This window comes from Bos indicus, chromosome X, assembly GCF_029378745.1.
Source record: "Bos indicus isolate NIAB-ARS_2022 breed Sahiwal x Tharparkar chromosome X, NIAB-ARS_B.indTharparkar_mat_pri_1.0, whole genome shotgun sequence".
NCBI classification, from domain to species: Eukaryota; Metazoa; Chordata; class Mammalia; order Artiodactyla; family Bovidae; genus Bos; species Bos indicus.
In genome coordinates this window covers 115737688-115751551 of record NC_091789.1, presented here as the reverse complement: position 1 = coordinate 115751551, position 13864 = coordinate 115737688, and the positions used below count along the sequence as shown (strand labels likewise).

The 13864-nt window shown below is 40.9% G+C and overlaps 1 non-coding gene across 1 annotated transcript; it reads left to right on the top strand.

The window, feature by feature from the left end:
* The first annotated feature begins 7405 nt into the window (after positions 1-7405).
* Positions 7406-7477, top strand: TRNAH-AUG (transfer RNA histidin (anticodon AUG)). Its single transcript has one exon. It is a non-coding gene; the product is annotated as a tRNA-His (tRNA).
* The last annotated feature ends 6387 nt before the right edge of the window (positions 7478-13864 follow it).

Genomic DNA, 13864 nt, shown 5'->3' with positions numbered 1-13864 from the left:
AAGAGACCATGAATGTCCACTATGTTCACTAAGAAGCATTTCTCTCAGATATATATAAAGTAATACTACATAGGCATTTCTTCTCTCTATATCTGGTTATATACTTGACCACCTCACCCCAGCTTGTTCTGACCTTGATGCGGTAAAAAGTGGAGGCCATGAATCTATTGCAGAAAAGAGAGTGGGGCACAGGAAGATGGTCACATCCCAGGTCACGTCCGAGTCCCTGAGATGGCTGCAGAGTGTGGGTTCTTAGCTTCGTGCAGGAAAGAATTCAAGAGCAAGCCATAGTGAAGAGAAAGAAGGTCCATTCAGGGAAGAAACACACTCCATAGACAGAGTGTGGGCCATCTTGGAAGGCAAGAGAGGCCCCAGGGTATGGGGTTGTCAGTTTTTATAAGGGTGAGTTATTTCATAGGCTAATGAGTGGAACAAGTATTCCAGCTATTTTGGAGAAGGGATGGGGATTTCCAGGAATGAACCACTGCCTACTTTTGACCTTTATGGTTGTGGTACCCGGCTCTTGGATCTAGTTGGTTCTAATCAGCTTATGTCATGTCCTCGGGCTATGCCATTCTTTTCAAGGTTGTTCATTGCCCTCTTCCCTTCCTATCTCATACCTTCCATATCCATTATCCATGTACTAATATTCTTGTGCTGCTTCTTTAAACTGATTCAGAAGCAAGTCCATCTGGTATACTTATTCAGAGTAAATAATTATTGCCTGAAGTTTTAAATGTAAAGGAGAGATATATCAGAAAGATCCAGGTATAACACATGAAACCTAAGGATATGCAATACAGACAGACCTCCCTAGTGATACAAACAAGCTATTGGAATGGTATTAGTAAGTGAGTCACATCATAGCAGCTCCAGTTTGTTAGTTCCTTATGTCTCTGTCCGAAGTTGGGCTTTATTGATGTTTTTCATCATTTATTGATGCATACTTTACTGTCTCGTAACTCCCAAATTTACCTAACTAAATCAGTTCAGTTCAGTCTCTCAGTCATTTCTGACTCTTTGTGACCCCATGAATTGCAGCATGCCAGGCCTCCCTGTCCATCACCAACTCCCAGAGTTCACCCAAACTCATGTGCATGGAGTTGGTGATGCCATCCAGCCATCTCATCCTCTGTCATCCCCTTCTCCTCCTGCCCGCAATCCCTCTCAGCATCAGGGTCTTTTCCAATGAGTCAGCTCTTTGCATGAAGTGGCCAGAGTATTAGAGTTGCAGCCTAACTGAATAGTTGATACCAAAATAGATTCTCCCATCACAACCCCAAATTTCTAGGAAACAATCTGATGGTTTTTCCCAAGGTCAGTTCCCTGCTCTTTATCCTATGTTGGAGTCCTGCAGGAGAATGAATATGGATGCTGAGAACTTAGATCTAGAATCCAGTGACATTTACCTTTTGAAAACTATGATGCAGTACAAACACAGATTGGTAAGGAGAGACTTACTGGCATGAATGAGGCACATATGTCTATATAAACCCTTTCTTGGAATCTGAAAAATACTATTACCTGGACAGCTTATACATGGGGTGGGGATGCCCTCATCTATGTGTTACATACATGTCAGAAGTTTCTGTGTCAGTAGTAGGGGCTGAGAATCATTCACCAGCCTCTGTTAGTATCTCCCCTGTACGCCCCCAGGGCTTCCCAGGTGGTGCCGTGGTAAAGAATCTGCCTGCCATTGCAGGAGACAAAGGAGACAGAGGTTTGATTCCTGGATTGGGAAGATCCTCTGGAGGAAGAAGTGGCAACCCACTCCAATATTCTTGTCTGGAGAATCCCATGGACAGAGGAGCCTGGTGGGTTACAGTCCATAGGGCTGCAAAGAGTCCAACACAACTGAGCACATTGCCTGTACTCCCTCAACAGTCAACGTCCAGTACCTGACAGCCCTGCCGCACTGCAGACTTCTACCTAAAAGGCTTTCTTTCACACAACTGTAAGTTCCTGCACCTAGAAAGTTAATGCTACGAGGATACAGCCCTAAGCAATGACAATGAGAACTAGAGGATAAATATCACACTAATTGCTAACCTATCTAAGCATTAAAATTCAGCCTTACCCACAGTCACATTAGATTATTGTCTAATGTCTTACTTCAGGTTAATTAATGAAGAGCTTTTTATAATAGAGAACAAATGTCTCCCTGTAGATGTAATTTCAAATAGGGCCCTCAGTTTAAAAACTCTACATACCACAATATTTTAAGTCTCCACAACAGAATTTTACTTAGGAACATGTTAGTTTAATAGCAAAGATTCAGCAATTTGATATTCAGTGAGGATATGTTAACCCTGGCAGAAAAGGGCATAGTAAATTACTTAACTAATCCTAAAATGTGGAGATCAAGTCTCTTCTCAGTGATAGCTGATAAAGAGGAAACAATCCCAATATCCTTAACCAATTGATGGAGTTGGAAATTTTTACACAACTCTTTAAATGTTAAGCATATCCTAAAACAGAGCAAAAATTAATTTAGTGACTGATTGTCATCTATAGGTGTAAAATTCTAGAAACCTCATAGCCATTTTCATTTGAAAAGTGGTTGGATTTCCTTTATCAATTAATTTGGCAAAACTCTAATAGAATGTGTAGTTAAAAATTAACCCAGAAACACTGATACAGATTCTGTCATTGATGGATCCCCTTTTGCACTACAATATTGTCAATGAAAGATTTAAGAAAAAAAAAAAAGAACCTTAGATAAGATAAACATCTTCATAGGCCAGAGGCAAAACAGAAAGCTGGAATTGTACATGAGGCTGAAGATCCATATTCCAAAGCAAGCGGTGGGAGGTGTAAGTTCACCTCCTTTGGGAGTAGAAGGACTAGAGGTCTTGCTTTTGAAATGGAAAAACAGAGCCAGCTTCACTGCATAAATCCAGGGGCTATCACTCATAAAAGTAAGGTGAAAAGAAATACTGACAACTGCTGCCTGGGGCTACAACTTACACAGAGCTGCCAGGCAATGTAACCCTGAGGATATGGACAAGACCTCAGGACAGAGCTGCCTGGGGCTCACTAACCATTTCAGTATATTCTTCATACCCCTACTAGGGAGGAGCCCCAAGCCTTCATTATGAAAGCTGTTTCTCAACTAATGCCCCAGGACATTCATGGAAGTAGCCTCACAGCTTCCTGCTAGAGAGGAAGCAACCTAGAGAGAGAAAACAAAGAAAAAGGAAAAAAAAAAAAGTTTCCTTTAGATAAACCCGTGATCTGAAACTCTAAAATGCTTGAGGAATTCTAATGTTAAGGCAGAGCCAAAAAAAAAAAATAAATAAACCTTGGAACAGGAGTTATTTTCTGATGATACATATGTTCTGAAATAGTTGTGTGTGTGTGTGTGTTAGTCACTCAGTCATGTCTGACTCTTTGTGACCTCTTGGACTCCTCTGTCCAGGCCAGGCTCTGCCAGGCTCCTCTGTCCATGGGATTCTGCAGGCAAGAATACTGGAGTGGGTTGCCATTTCCTTCTCTATGGAATCTTCCCAACCCAAGGATAGAACCTGGGTCTCCTGCATTGTAGGCAGATTCTTTACCATCTGAGCTATAAGGGAAGCCCATGAAATAGTTAGATAAATGTTCGAAATAAGCATGGTTAGAATACTCAAAGGTGTGAGGACCCAACATTTATAAAAAGAACAAGAAAATACTAAACACAAAGTTACATGCATAAAATAAGATGGGTAGAAAAAAGAATTCAGTTGAAATATGGAAACAAAAATATAAAAAATAGAAATAAAATTAATAGATAAGATAAACTCTAAACAGAACACCACTGAAAAGATTAATCCTGACTGATAGCACTTAACACTTCACCTACCACATAGTAAAAAAACAAAAGAGATAAAGTACATGCAAGAGCAGTTAATATACCCACAAGATCTATTGAGTTCTTTTACACTTAAACTTCACTAATGTCTTTGAAAACATGTCCTAGCATATAGACAATACAGGTACTGGCATGAAAAGAATATTTGATATTCGCTGAGAATTTTCTGACACTGAAGAGAGACAAAAGTATTCAAATTATCAGTGCACTTTGAGTAGCAAGCAGAACAGTAACCATATAATAATAATAGCATAATGGATCCATAGTCAGGCACATAATAGAGCAGTTTCAAGAAATGAAGAATAAAAGAAAAAATGTAAAAGCTAGAATAAAGAAAAATCAGTTTATCTAAATGGCAAAGGCAACTTGACAGTTTATTTCTCATTAACAACAAGAGAGGACAGAAAAAAATGGAATAATAGTTTCAAAGTGCTGAGAGAAAACATAATTATGAACCCAGAGTTCTACACCCAACAAAATGTAATTCAAAAGTAAGGGCAAAATGAAGATCTTTTTAGAAATAGAAAGACTGAATGATGTTGCCACAAGCAAACCTTTATAACATTGACTTTGGTTAGAAGGAACACCTAAATAAATGCCATTTTTGTCTTACTGCAAATAAATTTCAGTAAGGTACTTACAAGGAGATTAGATAGGTCTCAAAACTTTGCCCTAGGCTCCTTGTAATGCCCTATTAACTCTTTTCTTCCCAGGGGGAGAGAGGGTAGGGATAATATTCCACATTGTCCAGTCTGTTCAGTATCTATGCCTTGCTCTGGTGGGCTTAGTGGGGACAGGGCCCCTGACTGGAGTACCCTTACCTCAGGAGCAGGATCTAGATATTTCTTATACATTTCTTCTCAGTTTTTTCTCAGTCTACAACACCACCTCCTCTTCTCTCTGCTCACTGCTGTTTAACTGTCTGTTTTTCAGGGTGGTATTCATGCCCCTTTTCTCTTTTTCAGTATTTTGTACTAATATGTGAACCTTAAAGTCACCTGGACGGAGAAGGCAATGGCACCCCATTCCAATACTCTTGCCTGGAAAATCCTATGGATGGAGGAGCCTGGTAGGCTGCAGTCCATGGGGTCGCTAAGAGTTGGACACAACTGAGCAACTTCACTTTCACTTTTTACTTTCATGCATTGGAGAAGGAAATGGCAACCCACTCCAGTGTTCTTGCCTGGAGAATCCCAGGGATGGCAGAGCCTGGTGGCCTGCCGTCTATGGGGTCGCACAGAGTCAGACACAACTGAAGTGACTTAGCAGCAAAGTCACCTGGAAAACTTGTTAAAATATAGATTTTTAAATCTAGCCCCAAATATACTGAATCAGAATGGAAAGAATGAACTGCATTTTTAGCAATCAACTCAGATAGTTCTGATGCATACTAGAGATTAAGAACCACCACTTTAAAACACGATTTATGTACTAAGTATTATGATGTATAATTTTGTTTTTGACTCATAACAGTTTACCAATAAGTCACAAAATTTATATCAGAATCAAAGCCATGTTCTAAGATCCACCTGCTAACTAGCTGTTTCAATATAAATGTCCCATATTTACCCACCTTCTGTTCAGTTTTTTTCACGTAGTCACTGAGCTAAGAATGTGAATTACCTTAAGCTCCTTTATTCCCACTTAACATTTGTTCCCATGTTTTCTGTCAGTCCCCAACCCATTTATCCTGAGCTCCAACCATTGCTTTATTGGTTCCTAGACATGCCAGTCTTGAGAGTTTACAGTCTGTTCTGTACATAGACGACTCCAAATCCAATAATATTCTTTTTAAAAATGACGTTTTCCTTGAAGTCTTTTCTCATTCCCCAGTCGGGTCCCCACATCTGTGTTTCCACCCCAAGGTCTCAATCACAGCACTTTCCATATGATCTGGAAACTACCTGCTTATCCCTGTCTTCCAGACGAGTCAGGGAGCACTTGCAGAATAGGTCTCATCTGGGCTCTTTTTTTTAATTTTTATTTTTTATGTTTTAATATCTCAAGGATCTATACAAACCCTAGCTTGGAGCAGTACTTAATATTTGTTTTGTTTTTAAAATAGATTCTGTAATCTTGCTCATAGGTATAAACATATGAGCAAATTGATAGATATTTGAAAAAAGTTCTAGTCAAGGCTATGGTTTTTCCAGTGATCATGTATGGATGTGAGAGTTGGACTATAAAGAAAGCTGAGCGCCGAAGAATTGATGCTTTTGAACTGTGGTGTTGGAGAAGACTCTTGAGAGTCCCTTGGACTGCAAGGAGATCCAACCAGTCAGTCCTGAATATTCATTGGAAGGACTGATGCTGAAGCTGAAACTCCAATACTTTGGCCACCTGATGTGAAGAACTGACTCATTTAAAAAGACCCTGATGCTTGGAAAGATTGAAGGCAGGAGGAGAAGGAGACAAGAGAATGAGATGGTTGGATGGCATCACGGACTCAACGGACATGAGTTTGAGTAAACTCCGGGAGTTGGTGATGGACAGGGAGGCCTGGTGTGCTGCCGTCCATGGGGTCGCAAAGAGTTGGACATGACTGAACAGGTGAACTGAACTGAACTAAACTGACCAAAGTTCATATAATTTACAGTCAAATTCTAAATTAGCATATGTATTTTTTTAAAGGATAGTGTAAGGTTCATGTGGAACTTTCAGATTCCCAGAAAATTATCTTCTTTTCTGCAGGAAATTCACATAGTAATGAACAAATTAGTGACCCTCAAATAAGAAACTCTAGGTAAAACCTTTTATTGCCTTTGCAGATTCCCTTTTTTAGTATGAAGCTACAAACATCAACACAGTACAGTGTGTTCCTTTTCTTCTAAAGATCAGGAAGGAGTTTGTGGACCAGGGTGGACCTTTTCCTGTTCACTCCCCCTACTCCCCATGTAGCTGCTCTAGTCTCTGAATTGATTTGATGTCCTTTGATTTTAAGAGCCATTGATATTTACAAGGGTTGGACAAATAGTGAGAAGTATACAAAGCAACAGTTTTCCCTCCCTGAATCATTTCCTAACACCAGTGGATACTTAAAATAAAACAAAGGACTGGTCATGCTTGAAAAGTCTTTTAAGGTTTTACTGATTGCATGTTGCTCTGTAGGTTATCATGGGAACTAGGACCATAGCTATATAAAGAGAGACTTATATAGCTTGTCACTTTCCATATATTGGTCATATTCACAATTCTTCTTTATAAAAAATGTATTCACATTCTTCTTTATAAAGAATGTTTCTATAGGACATTTTAAAAAGTAAAACTGCCAAAGGAATGTTGAAAATTCCTAATCTAGTTCAAGTCCCTTACAGTATTAAAATAATCCACAAATGATGGGTGAGCAAAGAGCATTTAACACGATGACCTCGACTCTTTATGTCTTCTTGACACCTGAGGATTAGGATATTTCTTGCTATCTGGCCACACTGAGGACAATTTCAGATATTCAGATAAATATGAAATTTATAAACTAGGTAAACTATGAAGCCCAAATATCCTAAAACAAATAAAGACTGAGAGTCATTTGCTATATGGTCCTGATAATGAATGACTTCCCTGGTGGCTCAGATGGTAAAGCATCTGCCTATGATGCAGGAGACCCAGGTTCAATTCCTGGGTGGGGAACATCCCCTGAAGAAGGAAATGGCAACCCACTCCAGTACTCTTGCCTGGAAAATCCCATGGATGGAGGATCCTGGTGGGCTATAGTCCATGGGGTCGCAAAAAGTTGGACACAACTCAGTGACTTCCCTTCCCTAATAATGAATAGGGCTTCGGGAGATCATTTGCCAATAAATATTAAGTAGAATGGCTTGTACTTCAGGTGCCTGCCATGGAGAGACAAATCTAGAATCATCTTCCAAGTCTCAGAGAAGTTCTCAAGAAGTTTTTAAGATTGTGGTATTGATTTACTTCTCTCACTTACTGCCAGATGCTACTTACACTGACATTGGCCAAATATCCCCACATCAGTCATCTCAATGGACTCTTCTGGGACTCACAAATGACCCTTGCATGTTACCTTTTAGAAAACAGCAAAGAAGTAAAACATAAGAAATATTTATATACAGTATTGAGAGAGTCATTTCCTAGGCAGGTTGATAAGAAGTCTAGGGGTCCCCAAGGAGAGAAGAGGGCTCTGGAATTCTCAAGGAGGAAGAAAAGACAAACTTTTTCCTTCTCTACATTCCTTAGGATTATAGAACAATAATGTATCCTGCCTGAGGACAGTCTCTGGATTAAACCTTCTGGCTAATTCTTTTATCTTAAAATTTAAATTATGGGAGTAGGTCTGGTGAGGTCTTTACAACCTCCAGACATTCTTTGGATTCATTGGAGAGTATATAATTTCATTGCTAACACTAACAAGGGGGTACTCTTTCTGCCCCCTTTTGATGCCTATGTTAGAAGCTTTCTCTATCTCCTTTATACTTTAATAAAACTTTATTACACAAAAGCTCTGAGCAATCAAGCCTCGTCTCTGGCCCCAGATTGAATTCTTCTCCTCCAGGTGCCAAGAATCCCGGTGTCTTCATGTGATTCAACAACAACCTTTCAGTATATTGAATATATAGCAACAGTGCATGACTGTTTATTCATCTTCTTCATGAATACCTTGAAAATCCTAGGTACCCAAACCACTTTTACAATATAGACATCACAGCCAATTAACCTATCCTAATATCCTATGTTCTCCTCAATGTAACGTGACTGAAAATTGATCCTCTTGTGTCTGTGTAATAATCACTCCCTAGTGTATTCATGGAAGGGTTCATTAGTGTCCAATCAAAAATCAAAGACCACCATTGCTGACAAAACCAAGCAGAATTAACTGCCCCTCCAGGCCAGTGCCTTGAGAGCCAGGAAAGTCACTCAAGAGGTAGGTTCACAAGGTCTCACCAAGTTAAAAGCAAGCCTGGAGATAGCACAGAAAGAGAATTTCCCAAATTTAGATTCTGAAGGTCATGATTTGAATGACTAAGGAGAGGATGATAGAGCCTCTTTGGGATTGATGAGGGCACTGGTGTACATCACAGAAGTGTGGGTCCAGAGAGGATACATTTAGATTAGCAGAGATAATCACTTTCCACGTGCAGGATGGACTGCAAGTTCATGGGCCAGGCCTTTGTTTCAGTTGTCTCTGGGCACCGACACCATACCCTTTGAGTCATGCTGGGCACATTATGACTGTAAAAAAAATTTTTTTTTTGAGTAAATGAATGCTTGCATACAGGTTATGCAGATGCCACAACTTTGTATCATCCTCAGAAATCTTTGTAGCAATGAATGATCATTTACATGTTGAGCATAGCGCTATGCTTTTCCATGTCTACACTTTATCTCCAGGAGATTTTCTACTTTGCTATGGGTCTTTGCATGGTTTATAACTGATTCTTTGTCTTCAATTTATTTTCACACTCTGTTCTCCCTGGACACATATATAAATCCAGTACAAAAAGGCCTTTTAAATGAAAATGATGTCAAATACTGAGAGAATGTCCCCCGAGGAGATATCTTCTAGTCCACTGGATTAAGGCAGAATTTTGCTCTGGTTTTATCTGTCTCAATTCCCATCTTGTTTCTGTTTTTAGTCAAGGATGTTAAGGCTTCTTCATCTTTCTGTCACATGTTCCATATAGAAAACTAAATTAAATACCCACTATTAATCCTTTTCTCTCGGCAGTTTATCTATTGAAGAGTCATTTAAGCAATCCAATAAATACTTTTAGGGTACAGGGCTAAGTATAGGTCTGACTGATGCTCTTTGACTTAATAAGCACGTTTGATACGTCAGTAATTCTTAACTAGGTCTCCAATAATCATATCATCCCTGCATGTGATAAGGAATTAAGATGCCTCCCTCTTCTTAAGGCATCATCTCTCCTAAAGAAGCATGGGTGAGTGGAGAGTAAACCATGGTGTGGTATAAAGGAACATGAAAACTGAGGAGTGATGTCAGAAGGAGAAATAAAATCAACAACCAGGTCTAATATCAAGGTGTCACTTGGAAGAGGCTATGCAGAGGACAGAATAGGTGAGGCCTGACAGCAACAAAAGCATCAGAGAATCCCAACAAGAGGGGCTATTTGCCTTCCTTGCACATGTGAGTGTGGGAATGGCTGGGAGTTGGATAAAGGCAGTCATTCTCAGAGAATTGCTTGAAACCCTGAGGTGGAGCTGTGGACTCATCGCATATTGTGATTGTAGCCCAACCGAGGAAAAGCGAAGGCAGACAAAGAACCAAACTAGGCAGAGCATTGTCCTGAGCTTTATTACGAGGGGTGCTTTTAATAAACATATTTAAATCCAAGATAATGTCTTCAAAACTGCTTTTACTGGTCCCAGATGTATAGTAGGTAGAAAAAGCTCTGAACTACTAACAGGGAGACAGATTCTAGTACTGCCTCTCCTACTCACTTAGGGCTTTTGTTGCAAATGTTAAATTCATGTCAAATAAAAAGACAGTCAGTGGATGCTGAGCATAAGGAACAGCAGTGGTTAATGCGGTGGATAAAAGATGATTAAGTTCTTATCTTCTAAGGGCTCCAAAATAAAGTGAGGGAAACATTCAGATCCCCAAGTGATAATGAGGCATAGTGTGACAAGAACTACCATGGTATAAAGCACAGAGAGAAAGAACTCGGAAAGAAAAGAAGTTAATTGAGATGGAAAACATCTGACATCTAAAAAAACTTTCTGCTGAAAGAAGAATTTGAGCCGAGTTTAGAAAGATGGAACATATGTTGCTGGGCAGGTATGAGACTGACGTGTACTTTAAGCAACAGCAGCTGCACCAGCTAAGGTACCTAAGCTCTGGTTTTAAGGCAGATGAGGGCTGAACTGTGTAGAGATAAGACAGTGGACGAAATGGGGGGAAATTTTGTTGAATGCTTTGGATTTCAAGCTGAGGAAGATAATCTACACTGTAAATGATGAGAATTCCTGCATAGGTTTGTGAATACGACCAATATAAAAAAGCAAAACAAAACTGTGAATGCATTGGAAAGTGACAAGCTACAGCGGTCTAGACATGCCATGATGTCTGACCAAGGCAGGTAGAGTGGGCCTAAGAAAGGGATCATTACTCTTGACACTAAAGAGGATAAACAAGATCTAGAGGGGAAAAAAGAGAAAAAGGAACTTTTTGAACCAAGTGCGCAACTTTTAAATCACCCGTGGGGGGCTTGGTTCCATCTCTAGTCTCATGTTCCATCTAGTTCCATCTCAGGCTGGCTTGAAGAAGAGACTGAGGGGCAGGCTTCCTGCTGGAGTGCATTATGCAGTCATCAGGAAGTCCATTTAATGCTCTCATATATTTTTACCTGCCTTTTTCTCCAACTCACCCTCCCTGAGTCATGGAAGTCCCACCTCAATACCTGGGTGCTGCAGGAGTGAAATGGGTTTCTCCAGCAGTGTGCCACATAGTGGGGGAAACTGGGCACCCTCTCACTCCCTCCCCCCCTCCCCCTATCCCCACCACCAGGAGAAGTCAAGGCAGGACAACTTCAGTCATGCTGAGCAACCTTGGGAGAAGAGGCTGTGTTGTCAATATAACTCTTAACTTGTCTAATGAGTCCAAACTCTTTTTTTTTTTTTTTTTTTTTGCAGCAACGAAGTACTAGAATCTCTCTTCAGGAAACCAAGACTTCTACAAGGCTCTCTTGTAGTCCATAGCTCCAGATCTTGCCAGACCACAGCCAAGAGAGGCTCAAGCAGGTTCAGGGTTCCTGCTGGTTCCAGTACCTGTGTCAAGGTCTGTCTGCCTATTACCTAACTGCATGGGTGAATGAGACTCCCCTACAGTCTACTCCCCTATGATTCTGGATCTCAGAACTCCCAAGAGGCACTTTTGTTTGTGGAGGGACATCTAGTTTTAGTTGTTAAAAGCAGGGAGAGGGACAAGAAGCTGGGTTTTTTTTTCATATTTTTTTTTTTTAATACCACCATTGATGCTGACATCACTCTGCAGTTCCTATTTAAAATTTTTTGCTGTGGCTTGACCTTGTGAAAGGATTTCAATCTAAAACATATGGGAGATGAACCCACCTGCCAGTGCAGGGAACATGGATTCAGTCCCTGTTCAGGAAGATTCCACATGCAGGGATGAGCAGTTGAGCTCAGGAGCCACAACTACTAAGCCCACACTGTAGAGCCCATGCTCCACAAGAGAAGCCACTGCAATGAGAAGCCTGCACGCTCCAACAAAGAGTAGCAACTAGAGAAAGCCCTCGCACAGCCAAAAATAAAAAAATAAATTAGATGGGAAAATCCAAACCAGAGATCTCATACATGCACCCTCATAAGAATGGACCTTAGCTGAGAGACTAGCTTCTTGAAAATATATGATTTACTGAAGGTAGACTTACCTCCTGACAGGTGAACCTCCGTCATGAATGTCTTGCCATCCTTAAGCCAATGAACTTACAGCTTACTGAACTTCTTGTGTGGACTTCCTGCTTTGTGTGTTCCTTCCCCCCAAATATAGCCCGCCCCAAACTCTCCACAGACTGGTTTGGAACTTGGAACATTGTGCCTTCTAGAATTGTAGTTCTTAGCTGTTCCCGAGTAAAGACAGGTTCAGGTAATTTGAGCTTGTCTCAGTTGTACCTCTTTGTTTAGGTTGACAGTACCTTATATTCCCTTGAACAAGTAAATTTTTAAGCAGTGGCCATGTGATAAAATCAACCCTGAATATTCACTGGAAGGACTGATGCTGAAGCTCCAATACTTTGGCCACCTGATGTGAAGAACTGACTCATTAGAAAAGACCCTGATCCTGAGAAAGATTGATGGCAGGAAGAGAAGGGGACGACAGAGGATGAGATGGTTGGATGGCATCACCAACTCAATGGACATGAGTTTGAGCAAGCTCTGGGACGTGGTGAAGGACAGGGAAGCCTGGCGTGCTGCAGTCCACGGGGTCGCAAAGAGTTGGACATGACTGAGCAACTGAACAACAACAACATGTGATGAAAGTAAAAGCAAATACAGTAAATCTCTGGATTTTTGTAGGAAATGCCAGAAAAAAAGGAACATTCTTTTTACGCATTAATCATGATTTTATTTTCAGTATTTTATGATGTTTTGATATTTTCAAAATCTTGCTGGCTGGAGAGTGACCCCCCCCACCGCCTCCCACACACACGCAGTTAGCCGTTTCTTGGAGACAGCAAAACTCTCTAGCCAGGAGCATATCTTTCATACACAAAACAACCCTGAGTCTGTAGTTTCAAACACCTCCTTATCTGACTCCCATGTACAAGCCTGTATTTCCTCTGACTTATCCTGGGGTCAGCTACAGATAGCTAGAGACCACCGTATAGCCCATGCTGCTGCTGCTAAGTCACTTCAGTTGTGTCTGACTCTGTGTGACCCCATATACAGCAGCCCACCAAGCTTCCCCATCCCTGGGATTCTCCAGGCAAGAACACTGGAGCGGGTTGCCATTTCCTTTTCCGATGCATGAAAGTAAAAAGTGAAAGTGAAGTTGCTCAGTCTTGCCCGACTGTTAGCGACCCCATGGACTGCAGCCTACCAGGCTCCTCTGTCCATGGGATTCTCCAGGCAAAAGTACTGGAGTGGGGTGCCATTGCCTTTTCCGCTATAGCCCATATCCTGCCATAATTATTCAAACTAATCAATTTTAAACTATTTTCTCTACTTTTTCTTGCTTTTCCTTCAGAAGCACCATGAAAGGCTCTAGCTTAGAGTTTTCTTTTGTTCCTGTCTTTGCCACCTGACTAAAACCTGGAGCTTCCTTTGTGGCCCTGCCTGGTGTGCAGTGACTCCTCTCTAGGATCTGTGAGTATGATAAACTTTTTTTCTTTCAAGCACGGTTCTAATTTCCTTCTGTGGCCACATTCACTTTTCCATACCTTATCCAACATTTGCATTCTTAGAATGCTTTACCCATCTGCTGCTGCTGCTAAGTCACTTCAGTCGTGTCCAACTCTGTGTGACCCCATGGACTGCAGCCTACCAGGCTTCTCCATCCATGGGATTCTCCAGGCA